The sequence below is a fragment of the Caretta caretta genome, chromosome 6 (assembly GCF_965140235.1).
Source record: "Caretta caretta isolate rCarCar2 chromosome 6, rCarCar1.hap1, whole genome shotgun sequence".
NCBI classification, from domain to species: Eukaryota; Metazoa; Chordata; order Testudines; family Cheloniidae; genus Caretta; species Caretta caretta.
Window position 1 is genome coordinate 8,797,052 of NC_134211.1, and position 14,325 is coordinate 8,811,376.

A 14,325-nucleotide genomic window follows, 5' to 3' on the forward strand; every position below is an offset into this window, starting at 1 on the left:
TTAAACCTACTCAGGGCCATTACACCAGCAAAGTATAATCACAAAATAATGCAGTCTGGCCAGACCCTGTCCTTCCCCTGGATTGCTCCAACCTGCCTCCTATAGCAGGCCCTGGGTGGGGGAGGCAGGGGATGGGTTCTACATCAGCCACAGAGCCCATATCCCCGCAGTGGCAAAAACCTTTGCAAAACCTTTAATGCATCTGCATGTGATTATCCCCTGTCCCCCAGAGAAATACGGTGTATTTTAATGAGTCTGCCCGTGCTTGTCTTGATGATCAGAACTCAACAGTGCTACAGGGATCCTCTCCCAAAATGATGCTATGCCAAACATAAACATACTTCCATCCTGTACTTCGAAATCAAGAAAGACAACATCTCTCGGAAGGTAGGAGTGAACACTATTTCCATTACAATAGAACTGAAATCTCCCTTTGTGAGTTACATCAGGAAATAGCTCTTTTCGGGCCACCTTGCCCAAGGCAGGAATTTGCAGAAGTCAACTAGTCATTTGTATCTGAAATGCAGCCATGTCTGTTTCAGGATAAAATTATACTCTTCAAGGGGCAAGGCTCTCTGGTGAGGACACCAGAAGATGTGGGAACAGAAAGGAGTTTGTTCTGAGTCTTTCACATGACGTCTCTCTCAGAGCAGGGTGGGAGGAAGCGATAAATATTTGTACAGTGCGGCCGAGTGGGTCCATCTCTCCCCTTCCTAACTGCAACACAAGGTTCCTGCATGCCTAGCTCGGAGGTTGGGGCGGGAGGCTGTAAGTGCTGCATCTGCACCATGGCCTTTGTTCTGTGGCTCGGAGGCCTTGAGTCTGCCTGGCTGGATGGCTGCTTGGCTTCTCTCTGGTTACAGCTTCCAAAGCCCTGTGACCTATGAGGGATGGTAGGGCACCACCCATAGCTCAAGTCTGTGGACACAAAAGGCTTGAGGGATCTATGCTTTAGGCTATAACACTATGGTTAGAGTCCTCCCAGCTGGGTCTCTATGGAAAGAGTCCTCTAGCTCAGGGGCTCTCAACCTTGGGCCGCGGCTTGTTCAGGGTAAGTCCCTGGCGGGCCGCGAGACGCTTTGTTAACCTGAGTGTCTGCAGGTTCGGACGATCGCAGCTCCCATTGGCTGGGAACGGCGAACCGCGGCCTGAACAAGCCGCGAACCAAGGTTGAGAACCCCTGCTCTAGCTCATGACACACTAGAAAGAATGGATGTAGGTGTAAACATCATTTCTTTTTCTCACGGCACAATTCATCTGAGGGCAATTATTCTGCAGCCAAAACAAAGATCTAGGATGGGAATCTTAATTGCTTAGTTTGAGGAAGTTTGAGAGTAGGAGCGATGTTTGGAGCTTTCAGGTGACTTGCCTTGAAAGACAGATACAAGCCATATATATACAAGCCCTTTTTCCCCTCCCCTTCCTTCAATGTGGATCCTCTGGAGTCTTTCTGTAAGTTGGTCCCTTTTTTCCAGCAAGTAGGGTTCACGGACTAGAGACAGCCAGAGAATGAAAATTCTTTTTTGTGACAATCTTCAAGGTTTCAAAATTTGTCTCCATTCCACAGTGGAACGAAAATAAAACCTTCCAAAAGGCTTCACAAAATTGAATTGTGTTAAAATGTCCGTTGGATGATCAAAAAGGTCAGATTTTCAATTGTCTTTTCTCTCTTTCTCCTTCTCTCTCTGGAGTTGACCAGAAAGTGCACCCGACACCTCAGAAAACTTCTGGCCGAAAACTCCACCAAAATCAACCCATCAACATTTTTGTGTCAATGACACCGCATTCTCTGGCTAACAAAAGATAATTGCGTGAAAAACGTTCTGACTAGATCTAGTATGGCCCAAACTGGGATAAATACTGAGATAAATGTTCTATTTTCTGCAGGGGGAAATATTTAGGGCCAGATTCTTAGCTGGTGTTCTCCCGGGTGCGGTGCCGATTTACACCAGCTGTATCACTGGCCTGAAGTATCTTCACTTTATATTTGATTTTAGTTTGGAAGAAGGAATGTGAAAAGTAATTCTTGCCAATGTGATCTGAAGAGTTTGAAGTAGGTAGTGCTACATGTTAGGACAACACATATTATTTTAAATGTAAAATTAGTGAAATGGGAGAAATATTTTTGCAGACTAATTTATTCATGGCACTGCAAGTGCTCTGGGCCCCAAATGATCAAAAATTAATGTGTTTATGTCCGACCTACATAATCTTCCACCTGTAATATTAAGCCTCTGAAAATGATGACTGCTGTCTCGTTGTTGCCTTGTCCTCCCCATTTCTGTGGCTGTATCCACCTGCTATCTCTTGGTTTTCTTGGTAAGCATTTTGTCATTTTGCTCTGTGTTTGTACAGCGCCTGGCACAATTGAGTCCTGACCCATGACTAGGCATGTTGGTGCTAGCACAATACAAAAAATAAGTAATAATAATAGTGGCCTACACTGTGGCACATTTATAAAATTTGAGTGATATTTTACTGTGATCCTGGTGCTAATTTTAAGCATTTGGATGATCCCATTAATTTAGAACTACCTGTCTGGTTAAAGTAAGGCACATGCTTAAGTATCTTCCTCATCTGGGGTCTTTCAGAATAACTTCATTGATCCTAAAATGACTTTTCCATACAGTACTATCGATGTGAATAAAAGGAATACAGAGGGACCTTATGTAAGTAAACGAGCTCATGAGCCCTTTTACGGCCACTTTCTTCTGGATACGGTGAGATCTGTGTGATGTTTGGATGAAACAGAGGGAGTATGAGAGACACGTCACCACATTTATTTATCCATTTAGCCTCACCTCAGTGAGGGTGCTGCTTTCTCTACCCAGATTGCCAGTGCCTGGGAGGCTGTTGGGTGATCCAGTGACTTAGGGACTGCTGACGAAGCTGGCCTGGGTTTGACAGTAAGTTCCAATCTCTCTCTCTCTCCCATGGGTCTGCAGCAGTTGAGGGACACCTGGGTTGTTTACAGGTGCTGTGGGTTAGAGATAAGTGATGGCCTGTTGGGAGCAGGGAACTTAAAAAGACAGACACCAGTTTTAATCTTTATATTGTTGCTTTAATAAAAGCCAGGACGCTATTGTGCACATTGTGCAGCTGATGCCGAAATTCGGAAGGTTTTGGAATCGTGGCCAACACCTAGAGGGCAGTAACCAGCTGACTGGAGCTGGCCGCCAGCCCGTAGCACTAGGCCAACAAACATCAGTTATTATAGGGTTAGGTGATATCCTGTGCCCACTGCCTATCATGGTTGCCTGTGCTCCCCTGATCTGTCTTTCTGTAAACATCTGTTGTCTTTTGTCTTGTAAATACATGGTAAGCTCTTTAGGACGGAGACCATCCTTTTGTTCTGTGTTTGTACAGCACCTAGCACCACCAGGTCCTGGTCAGCAACTGGGGCCCCCTGGTGCGAAAGCAATAGAAATAATACATAATATTTATTATCCCAGCAGCTAAGAATCAAGCTAAGGCAATGGCTGGAAACAATGACACAAGGGTGACTAGGTTGGTTTTCATCGGACTAACAAATCCTCCAGTGCTCATCGTCCATGCTTTTTGTAGTGTTTTTACTAATCTATTTTTTCACCCTGCTGGGGAATTTAGGGATGATCTTGGTAATTCAGATCAACTCCCATCTCCACAAACTCATGTGCTTCTTCCTCAGCAACCTGTCGTTCCTAGACACCTGCTATTTCTCCACCATTGCTCCCAATATCCTGGTCAATTTCGTAGTGGAGAGCAAAGCCATTTCTTAGAGCAGGTTCATTACGCAATATGGCTTCTTTGCTGTAGTTGCCACCACTGAGATCTTCCTCATAGCTGCCATGGCGGACGATCGTTATATGGTCATCTGAAACCCACTGCTCTACATGGTCAGCATGACCAAGAAGGTCTGCCTGATGCTGGTCACTGGGTCCTACTTCTGGGGCTTTGTGAATGCTTTGATACACACAAGTGGTTTGTTGAGATTATCCTTTTGTGACTCCAATGTCATCAATCACTTTTTCTGTGACCTCACCCCTCTCCTGAAACTCTCCTGCAGCAGCATTCATAGGAATTTGATGCTGGTTTTTGTCTTTGGTAGTTTGTTTGAAATGAGCACTTTTCTGATCATCGTTTCATACATTATCATCATCATAGCCGTGCTGAGGATCCGCTCTGCTGAGGGCAGGCGCAAGGCCTTCTCCACCTGCGCCTCCCATCTGACAGCTGTTGCCAAATTCCACGGGACGATTCTCTTCATGTATTTCCAATCGAGTGCCAGCTACTCGCTGGATACAGATAAAATGGCATGGCAGGGACCTCCGCGGAGCTGCTGCAATCGAGCATCCACAGCCAGAAGAGAGACAATGGGAAACGTGCTGAGATGGCTGTCCACAGCAGCAGCAGCCGTCTCATAAAGCTCTGCTCATGCTCTAGCCAACAGGTTTTGAATTACAGTGTAGACATACCCAGAGATTGCATCCAAAAGCATCCCCTGGTTGTTCTCTACTATTAGAGATAGTAAGTGGAATATTTACTCCTACCTTGCAACGCTCTGGGGAACAGAGTTAGTGATCAGAACAAGATGCACTGTGGAAATTTAGAAAATTCAGAGCCCGTGTCTAAAGGCATGACATCAATGGGGATGAAAACAGATACACCAAGTTAGGCATCTGCTTAAATGCTGTGCTGAACAAGGATTTCCTGATGAATCAGCGTTTTAGTAATATGACTGACATCTAGGATCTTACAGCATTCAATGTACCTAGGGCATTGAATAGGGACAGCCAACAAATATTGTGACAGGGTCAGGCCAGATGGCTACAGGAAAGTGATAGAAGGCAGATATATTAGCCCCAGGTTAAGTAGGTCCCTTTTCCCTGGGTGAGGTAACAGGGAAGGTTCCAGAACAATCAGGAACCTTCTGGAGATAATTAAGACAGACAGGCTGATTAGAACACCTGCAGCCAATCAAGAAGCTGCTAGAATCAATTAAGGCAGGCTAATCAGGGCACCTGGGTTTAAAAAGGAGCTCATTTCAGTTTGTGGTGCGCATGTAAGGAGCTGGGAGCAAGGGGCACTAGGAGCTGAGAGTGAGAACGCGGACTGTTGGAGGACTGAGGTGTACAAGCATTATCAGACACCAGGAGGAAGGTCCTATGGTGAGGATAAAGAAGGTGTTGGGAGGAGGCCATGGGGAAGTAGCCCAGGGAGTTGTTGCTGTCACACAGCTGTTCCAGGAGGCACTCTAGACAGCTGCATTCCACAGGGAACCCGGAGTAGAGGGTGGGCCCGTGTTCCCCCCAAACCTCCCAACTCCTGGTCAGACACAGGAGGAGTTGACCTGCTGGACTGTGGGTTCACGAAAGCGGCCAAACCGAGGGCTGCCGTGAAGCTCCAAGACGAGCAAATCCGCCAATAAGTGCAAGACCCACCAAGGTAGAGGAGGAACTTTGTCACAATATATAACTCAGGTGATACTTTTCACGTCTTTGGGCAAATGCCCTGGCTTCCCATCCCATAGCAATGGTGGGATTCCAATCTCCTACCACCCTTCCCCGTTAGTTACTCTGAATTACACTATGATAGGAATTCACGGAGTAAACGTTTTCCTCTCTGTCATTTTCATTACTGTATATTTCACATCCTTGTTCCTTAGGCTTTAGATCAGGGGGTTCATGTCTACATGTGGCCATGATTTTACTTACCCATTAGTGTAGGTTGTTTAGCCTGTTCCTGGACACATGTGGTAGATCTGCTGCTGGCCATCTCTGAGATGTAGGTCCTTCATCCACACAAGGACATGGCACATCAAGGTCAATCCAGCAGCTCCCATCCGGTCTTCACCTCCAGAATGGACAGTGAGCCCTAGCCTGACTAGAGAAAGGCAGGGTGGTGTTTTTCAGGGGAATCTGCTGGAGCTCACGTCTCCCCTGCTCCACCTCACACCCCCTAAGGGTTTTCCAAAAATACCACTAATCTCGGATAAACAAAGCAGCTCAGATGAGGTCAATGTCGGTGGATTTACGGAGCAGAGAAGAGAAGAAGAGATTTCTGCCCTGCTCTAGGGAGATTCCCACAGGAAAAGTATCTGATGGGGGTGGGGGTGTGGGCAATGGAAACCCCCAACCCCTTGAATGGCAGGAAATCAGGACTCGAGGAGTTAAGGGGTGTCTCTGTTCTGCTGCAGGGAGCAGGCCTGGAGAGCAGAAAGGGCAGTAGTGGCATTGTAGGAAAGACAGTGACTTCTACCTGTGAAGGTGGCTGAAGCTTCTTGCAGACATTAGAGTCGAAGATCCTCACACCTCCTTTGGGGATCCTTTTCCCTAGGAATAAAATAAGAACACCACACAGAGAATGACAGCTGTATCCCAGGTCTGGGATCCAGGGATAAGGGATGCTCTCAGCCAGGCTAGGTACCAGGAACCTGATCATTGCCCATTGTGATGGGCAATCACAATTACCCAGATGTGCCAATCCAAGGAGGCAGGAGTCGCCCTCAGTTCCCACTGATTTGGGGTGGGGGTGTTCAGCACGTGGCAGGTTCTGCTCTCCCGAAAGACTCTCAACATGGGGAACAATCTCCGACAAGGGAAGGGCTGGGAGCCCTGTTGCTGGGCCATTCCCCCCACACTGGGGATGGCTCTGGAGAACTCCACTCACTTGCTCTACATGGGATGGAGCTGGGTGGCAGATGCTCACTGATGGTCCGTAATTTGCCCTCCTCCTCGATCTCCCACACCCAGGTGGGCTGGAAAGGGTGCTGCCCAATGCCCTGCCAGCAGGGCAGGGGATAGAAGCCAGGAGATCGAAAGGGGCTGTGAAAACAAGATGATGTTTTATTGCAAGGGGATGGATGAACCCAGGCTAGCAGCCGGGGGTTCAGAACACTGACCTACGGCCAGCAGCACACCTCCATCTCCAGGTCTCCTTGTACCTCACACACATTCCTGAAGCGTGATGACCCATGGGCTGTAGGGGAGTGTCCCCAGCCCCACTGATGGAGACAGAGGCCTGGGCAGGAGAAGCCACTGCCTCAGGGTCGCACTGGGAGTCAGAGATAGAGCCGGGGATGGAGCCCAGGAGTCCTTTGTCCAGGCTCCCGCACTAACCACTAGAGGAACACTCCCTTCCAGCGCTGGGACGTGCCAGCGGGCCTCGATTCCCAGTCTCCCTGGCTCTGAGTGTGACCTGTTGTAGTGACTGAGGCAGGAGTTGGGAGTCAGGACTCCTGGCTTTCATTGGTGGTTTTCCTCTATTCCCAGTCTCTCTGGCTCTGAGTGTGACCAATGGAGGTGGTGGAATCTTCATCCTTAGAGATTTGTAAAGCCCAGCTTGAATTAAATTTGAAATTGACAACCTTTATTTAGGGCGAAATCTATGACAATCTCTTAAATAATTTAAATAGAAGAGAAAAAATAACATGAAGGGGAACATATCCACTCCCAACTTTTAAAGACAGTCACACCACTGACATGATAGTTAAGGCCCTGGAAGCAAAGTTAGCTGAAATGCTAACCCAGCTTTGGACAGCAGTAGCTTCCTCTTTTATGGAGGCCCGGCTCTGAGGTGGTGGGAGGGGCAGGAATGCTGTCTCCCTCCCTGAACCAGTATTAATTGCACAGGATATTGCCACAAAACCTACATTTTATTGACAAATCATCTCAGCCATTCCTCTTCTGCGCTTCCTGTTTTATAAGTTTCAAATCTACAAAACCTTCCCCTTGACAGTCACTGCCCAGGGGTTGCTGCAGGCAGAGGAACCTGAGCAGTAACACTGTGACATCAGAGGTAACTCAGCCACCTGTCGCTCACTGACTCCACAAACGCTGAGCGTAGACCCTGACCCTGCGGCCTGCCTTGGGCATCGCTCCCACTGAAACCTGCAGGCTCATTTGCTGACTTATGCAAATCGCCCGTGGAGAGTCAGCACTGACTGGCTGAATTAACTCCCAAGTCACAACGCCCTTCAGCTTCCAGCACCAATGTAAGTGGCACAGTGTGGAAATCAGACTTTTCTGGCGGTGTTGTTTTCCAATTGTCACCAAAATCAACAATGTTCTTCCCACTGATGCCTAGAAATTCCCTGAAATATTGGAATGAATTGGATGTAGCCTTCCAAAATTATGGCCTTCCAGACAGACAAAGAAATGCTGTTGAATTGAGCCTTGGGCCTCACTGCACTCAGCCAAGAGTGCCTGAGTCTCCTCCCTATTAACTCATCAATAGCCCCCCTCTTGGCAGATCAGTGTGGAGACTCTCAGGCCTGGAGGCCGAGCATTCTCAACTAGTCACCACAGGAGATCACTATAGTGGAGATCACCATCAGCGCACAATTCCAGTCCCACCTCTTTGTGAGGGTCTCCTACAATGACAGCTGGAGCACAGCCCCACCCTCCCCAGGAAGAAGAGCAGCAGAGAAAAGAGAAGAAGAGACAAGAGGGAAGGAGGAAGAGAGAAGCAAAAAGGGACAAATTCCAACGCCCCCAGCGAATCTCAGATTCATAAATTCCAAGCCCAGAAGGAACCACTCTGCTCTGACTTTCTGTTTCACATCGGCCATAGAACGTCCCTCAAAATAATTTCCATAGGAATTAGAGCAGATTTTTTTTAGAAAAACACCTAATCTTGATTTTAAAAAAGGCCAGTTGAGAGGATTCAGCACATCCCTCGGTGAATTGCTCCAAACGCTGAGGTTAAAAATGCTCTTCTTATTTCCAATGTGAATTGGTCTAGCTTCAGCTTCCAGCCACTATCTGCTCATAACCTTTATCTGCTGAAGTGAAGAGCCCATTAGTAAATATTTGTTCTCTTAGGCTCATCCTTAACCTTGTCTTTGATTGAGCTCCTGTAGTCTGTCAGCACAAGGCATGTGTTCTAATCCTTTCATCGTTCATGTGGCTCTTCTGTGGACCCTCTCCAACTGATCAGCATCTGTCTCAAATTGTGGACACCAGAAATGGACACAATATTCCAGGAGTGGCTGCACCAGTGCCCAGTACCGAGAGATATAGAACCTCTCTCCTTCTACCTGAGAAGCTGCTAGGATAGAGTCCCCCATCTTGTACAGAGAGCCTGTATTTTTTCTTACCTTCTACACAGATGATGATTTCTTTCAACAAAATCCACACAGAAATGCAAAAACTCCCAAAGAATCTCCTCCACCCCAATCCGCTCCTGGTCCTCACCGAGAGACTGCGAGATGGAGGCTTGCTGCAGCAAGGCTACAGGGGTCTCTGAGGTTCCCCCTGCCCCGCATCCCTGTCCTGCCGGGCTGTTGTCAAGGGAGCTCTGTGAGGTCACAGCCGCCTCATCGCTTTTGCCCAATAGGCTGAGTTCCTGCCAAAGGCCTGTGTGAAGTCACTGCCACGCTCACCTTTCCCTTGAAGTCCTGATGTCTGCCCCTGGCCAGCCCGGCTGGATGTTTGAGCTGTACCCCGGATCACCTCACTTGCTCATTATTGATTCTGGGGAGCAAGCAGGCCACCCAGTAAAACACAGAGCCTGTTCCTCACCCCACCCTGTGAAACACAGGGTGCCCAGGCACAGGGCCCCCCAGTCAGAGGGGGCCCCAGGGCTGGGCAGCTGCGGGGGCAGAAGTTTGATCCTGCCAGCTCCTGGGGTTCCTGCTGCAGGCTCCGCCCCAAACCAGCAACTAAGCTCCCCTCCCCGCCTCCTCCCCCAAACATGCCGCGTTCCCGCCCCTTCCTCTCCCGCTCCCTCCCAGTGCTTCCCCTGCTGCCGAACAGCTGTTTGCCGGCGTTCAGGTCGCTCCGGGAGGGAGGGGGAGGAGCAGGGCCGCAGGGCGCTGGGAACGGAGGCGGAGAAGAGGCGGAGGCGGGGCCTTGGGGAAGGGGGTGGAATCGGGGCAGGGCAGAGGAAAGGTAGGGCCCCCGTACTCCCCCTACACATACCCCACCCAGCCCCCTGCCATGAGCCACTCAGGGCAGGGGGCTGGGAGCACCCCCACAACCTCAGCCCACACCCGCAGCCCCCTGCCCTGACTCTGCACCCCCTCACGAATCCCCAACCCCCTGCCCTCTCTGACTGCTGCAGCCCCCCACATACCCAGGCCCCCCACCCCATGCCCTGAATCCTGCACCCCCCTACATCCCCACCCCTAACCTGAGCACCAAATGGGGACTCCAGCACTCCCTCACACACTCCCAGCCCTGACTCCTGCAGCCCCCTCATACATCCCCTGCCTCCTGCCCACCCTGACTCCTGCCGCCCCCCCCCACATCCCCACCTGCACCCCTCGCACCAAACGGGAGCTGCCCCAGGTCAGCACTCCACACCCCAACCTCCTTCCCCAACCCTGAGCCCCCCTCCCGCACCCTAACTCCTGGTTAGACCCTGCACCCCAACCCTCAGCCTGCACCTGCAGCCTAACTCCCTCCCAGACCCTGCACCCCCAGCCCTGAGCCTCCTCCTGCACCCTAAGTCCTGGCCAGACCCTGCACCCCAAAGTTTTTTTACATTTTCTTTTCATAAAGTGCTTTTATCAAAAGTGCTTTACAGTAGTTAGCTAACGGTAGAAACAATATTTGGAAAGGTCATTAAGTGTTCCGCCGAGACCCTCAGCAATCCTCAAGTGGTCTGTGGAAAAATAAGTTAGACTACAAAAACAGTCAAGTACCTCACTTTATTTTCATTTACTTCCTGTGACTTATAGAAGGAGGATGAAGAAAAAGAAAGAATGAAAAACGGGATCCTGGGGGGAAAGATAAGAGAGAATGTTCTTTTTCTTGGCTGGGTCCCAAGGAGGGGCCCCAATAATGAAGCTGGGCACAGGGCCCCAATAACTCTAAATCCGCCACTGCCCCCAGCCTCTCCCGCCCGCCGGTGGGCCCCGGAGATCGGCACCTGCCCCTCCCTGCCGCAATCAGCTGTTTCGCGGCATGCAGGGAGGCCGGGAGGGAGGAGTAAGGACGCGGCGCGCTCGAGGGAGGAGGTGGAATTGGGTGGGAAGAGGCGGGGCGGGGACAGAGCCTGGGGTAGAGCTGGGGGTCGAGCACCCACCAGCACTTTGAAAAGTCGGCACCTGTGGCTAAACCTGCTTGCAATGGGTTCCATGCTCCCTGGCTCTTCCGCAGCTGCCGCCTGTGGGGTTAATAGGCCTCCAGCAAGGGGACTGTTGGCTCCTGACTGAAACTCAGTGGGGCTTTTGGTTGCCATCTCCCTGTGCCAAAAGAAATGGGAACGGTCAATGAGTAGGGCTCTACCAAGTTCACGGCCGTGAAAAACGCATCACAGACCGTGAAATCTGGTCTTTTATGTGCCCTGTACTGTACAGATTTCACAGGGGAGACCAGCGTTTCTCAAATTGGGGGTCCTGACCCAAAAGGGAGTTGCAGGGAGGTCACAAGGTTATTTTAGGGGGATCAGGGTAGTGCCACCCTTCCTTCTGTGCTACCTTCTGAGCTGGGTGGCTGGAGAGCGATGGCTGTTGGCTGGGCACCCAGCTCTGAAGGCCGCACCCTGCCACCAGCAGCGCAGAACTAAGGGTGGCCATACCATACCATGCCACCCTTACTCCTGCATTGCTGCCTTCACAGCTGGGCGGCCAGAGGGTGGCGGCTGCTGACCGAGGGCCCAGGGCTGCAGGCAGCAGCGCAGAAATAAGAATAGCCTGGTATGGTATTGCCACCCTGACTTCTTCGCTGCTGCTGGCGGCGGCTCTGCCTTCTGAGCTGGGCTCCCCGCCAGCAGCCGCTGCTCTCCAGCTCCCAGCTCTGAAGGCAGGGCCGCCACCAGCAGCTGCACAGAAGTAAGGGCAGCAGGACCGCAACCCCCCCTACAATAACCTTGTGACCCCTCCCCACAACTCCTTTCTGGGTCAGGACCCCTACATTGACACCACCGTGAAATTGCAGATTTAAATAGCCGAAATCATTTAAATTTGATTTTTAAAATCCTATGACTATGAAATTGACCAAAATGGACCATGAATTTGGTAGGGCCCTACCAATGAGAAATCAAGGTCCCCAGGGCCAATGGGGAGAAGCCACGGCTCCAGCTCGGCCTGATTGACAGGGCAAGCAGGCTAATGAGGGAGTCAGGAGCCCAGGGCCTGTCCTCAGGGTGAGCTGGAGCTGACGGAGGCGGAGCAGAGCTGAGCTGGGGGCAGAGCTGCCCAGCAGCCAGAACCAGAGGGGCCAGAGAAGCAGCCCAGGGGAGCTCAGGGGAGCTGAGCCAGAGCCGAACAAGAGCAGCGCTGAGGCAGGTGGAGATGGAGCAGCCACGTGGACGGGGAGCCAGGGCTGAGCTACAGCGGGGAGCTACGGACCCAGAGCTGGGGAGCAGACGCCGGCCATGAGCCGCTGGGAAGTGCGAGTGGAGGCCCTGGGCAGGGAGATGCCACCAGACAAAAGGACTTGCAGGCCGGACTTCAGGGGCACCATTTAGGGAGGGCAGCAGGGGCACCTGCTTTCCCTGCCCCTGAGTTTTGTACCACATTTGGTGAAGTCTGCAGCAGGAGGGAAGATGCTGACCCCCATTCCCCCGCCCCGCTGCTGCCCTATTCCACTGCTGTCTGCAGCTGCCACGCTGCCCCCGCTCCCCCACCATGGAGCCACTGCTGGCCAAGCTGCTCAGGACCGGGAGCCTGCCTCCTGATCTGCTGCACAGAGCTAGGTGGGGGCTGATGTCAGGGTGTCCCCCTGCCCATGTAACCAGTCTCCATTGAGCTGGGGTGCGGGGACGGAGCCTGTCTTGGCTGGTGCCTCTGGCTCTGATGTGGGAGTTGCTGCTGTACTGAACAAGCTTTCAGGCTCCTGAGTGCTCGGCTTAAAGAGACAGCTGGCTGACACACTCACTCAGGCACATGCTCACTCCCCCCGCAACACACACCCAGTCTCCCTCGCACTCCCCGCCCAACAAACACACACTCACACGCAGTCTCCCTCACATGCGTCCCACAACAGACACGCTTTCTCTCTTTCTCACACACACTTGTAGTGGTGCTATTATTACATCTGGATACTTCCTGTCAAAACGTACATATGTTCTCTGCCATTTTATTTTGTCAACGTTCGCTAAGGATTACAGTGCTGTTACTTTACAGTTTTTTGCCTGGTCTGTGCATTTCACAATTTTATTTCTCTCTTATGATTAAATTTAATTCTGAGCAGTGAGTTCTAAAATGCCGAACCTGTCCTGGCTGGAGTAATTATCCTTATTACTTTTATTACCAAATTATGCTTTTGTCATTCATTGATTAAAGTGGTACAATCAAATAATAATATCCTTCTAGAATGTAAATTTATCTTGTACTCGCCTTAGCAGAGCCAGTTTAAAACAACATTAGCTAAACACAGAACCTTAGACGCTGCAGATGAAGGTCGCTTATTTTCAAATTGTATTTTTAGTTATCTCTGTAAAATAACTTAAAATTTGTACAAAAATTAATGTGGTTCCAAGTAATGATGGAGTCAAATGTTAGTGAGTTACGTACATGATTTACATTGGTAAACATAAATGCCAAAATAATTAGAAAAATAAATTTGTTTCCTTAATAAAAGAGGGGAAAAAACTTAACCACGCATGTTAAAATTAAATACGTTTTTAGTGGAGTGAAAAACAGATGACTAAAATGGAGTGGATAATGGCCGTAACACAGAGTGTGTCTGTTAGAGAAAGTAAGCAGATTTTATTTATCTCTACTAAAGATAGTGTACAAAGTATCAAACTTGTGTTTCTGATATCTGTGTCAAGGCTCCAAAACCGATACCTCAAGCTTTGGGATTGGGACTATCTTGCTGTGTTATCTCCTGATTGATTTAAATTTGCAAAAAAATATATACAAACACCAATTAAAGCCATATTTTAAGTTTATATTAGGGCTGTCAATTAATCGCCATTAATTCACGCGATTAAACTCAAAAAATTAATCGCAATTTAAAAAATGTATCGCAATTAATCGCCGTTTTATTAAATATTTTGGATATATTTTCATATATACTGTATTTTGTGTTGTAATTGAAATCAAAGTGTATCTTATTTTTGATTACAAATATTTGCACTGTAAAAATGATAAACAAAATAAAATTGACAAACAAATTTGTTTAAACAAATAAACAAACATTAATGAAGATATTGAACAAAACCGGCCCCAGGACTGACCCTTGGGGCACATCGCTTGATACCAGCTGCCAACTAGACATGGAGCCATTGATCACTACCCGTTGAGCCCGACAATCTAGCCAGCTTTCTATCCACCTTATAGTACATGGCAGAGGGGCATTGCTGGCACATGATGGCATATATCACATTGGTAGATGTGCAGGTGAACGAGCCCCTGATGGCGTGGCTGATGTGATGACCTGTGAGAGGAACTTC

At 49.6% G+C, this 14,325-nt stretch overlaps 1 protein-coding gene and 1 pseudogene across 1 annotated transcript in view; both read left to right on the forward strand.

Moving 5' to 3' along the window:
- The window catches only part of LOC125638523 (uncharacterized), a 78,279-nt gene that overhangs the window by 50,916 nt on the left and 13,038 nt on the right, over positions 1-14,325 (forward strand). The window lies entirely within an intron of this gene.
- Positions 3,476-4,403, forward strand: LOC125638556 (olfactory receptor 5J3-like; annotated as a pseudogene).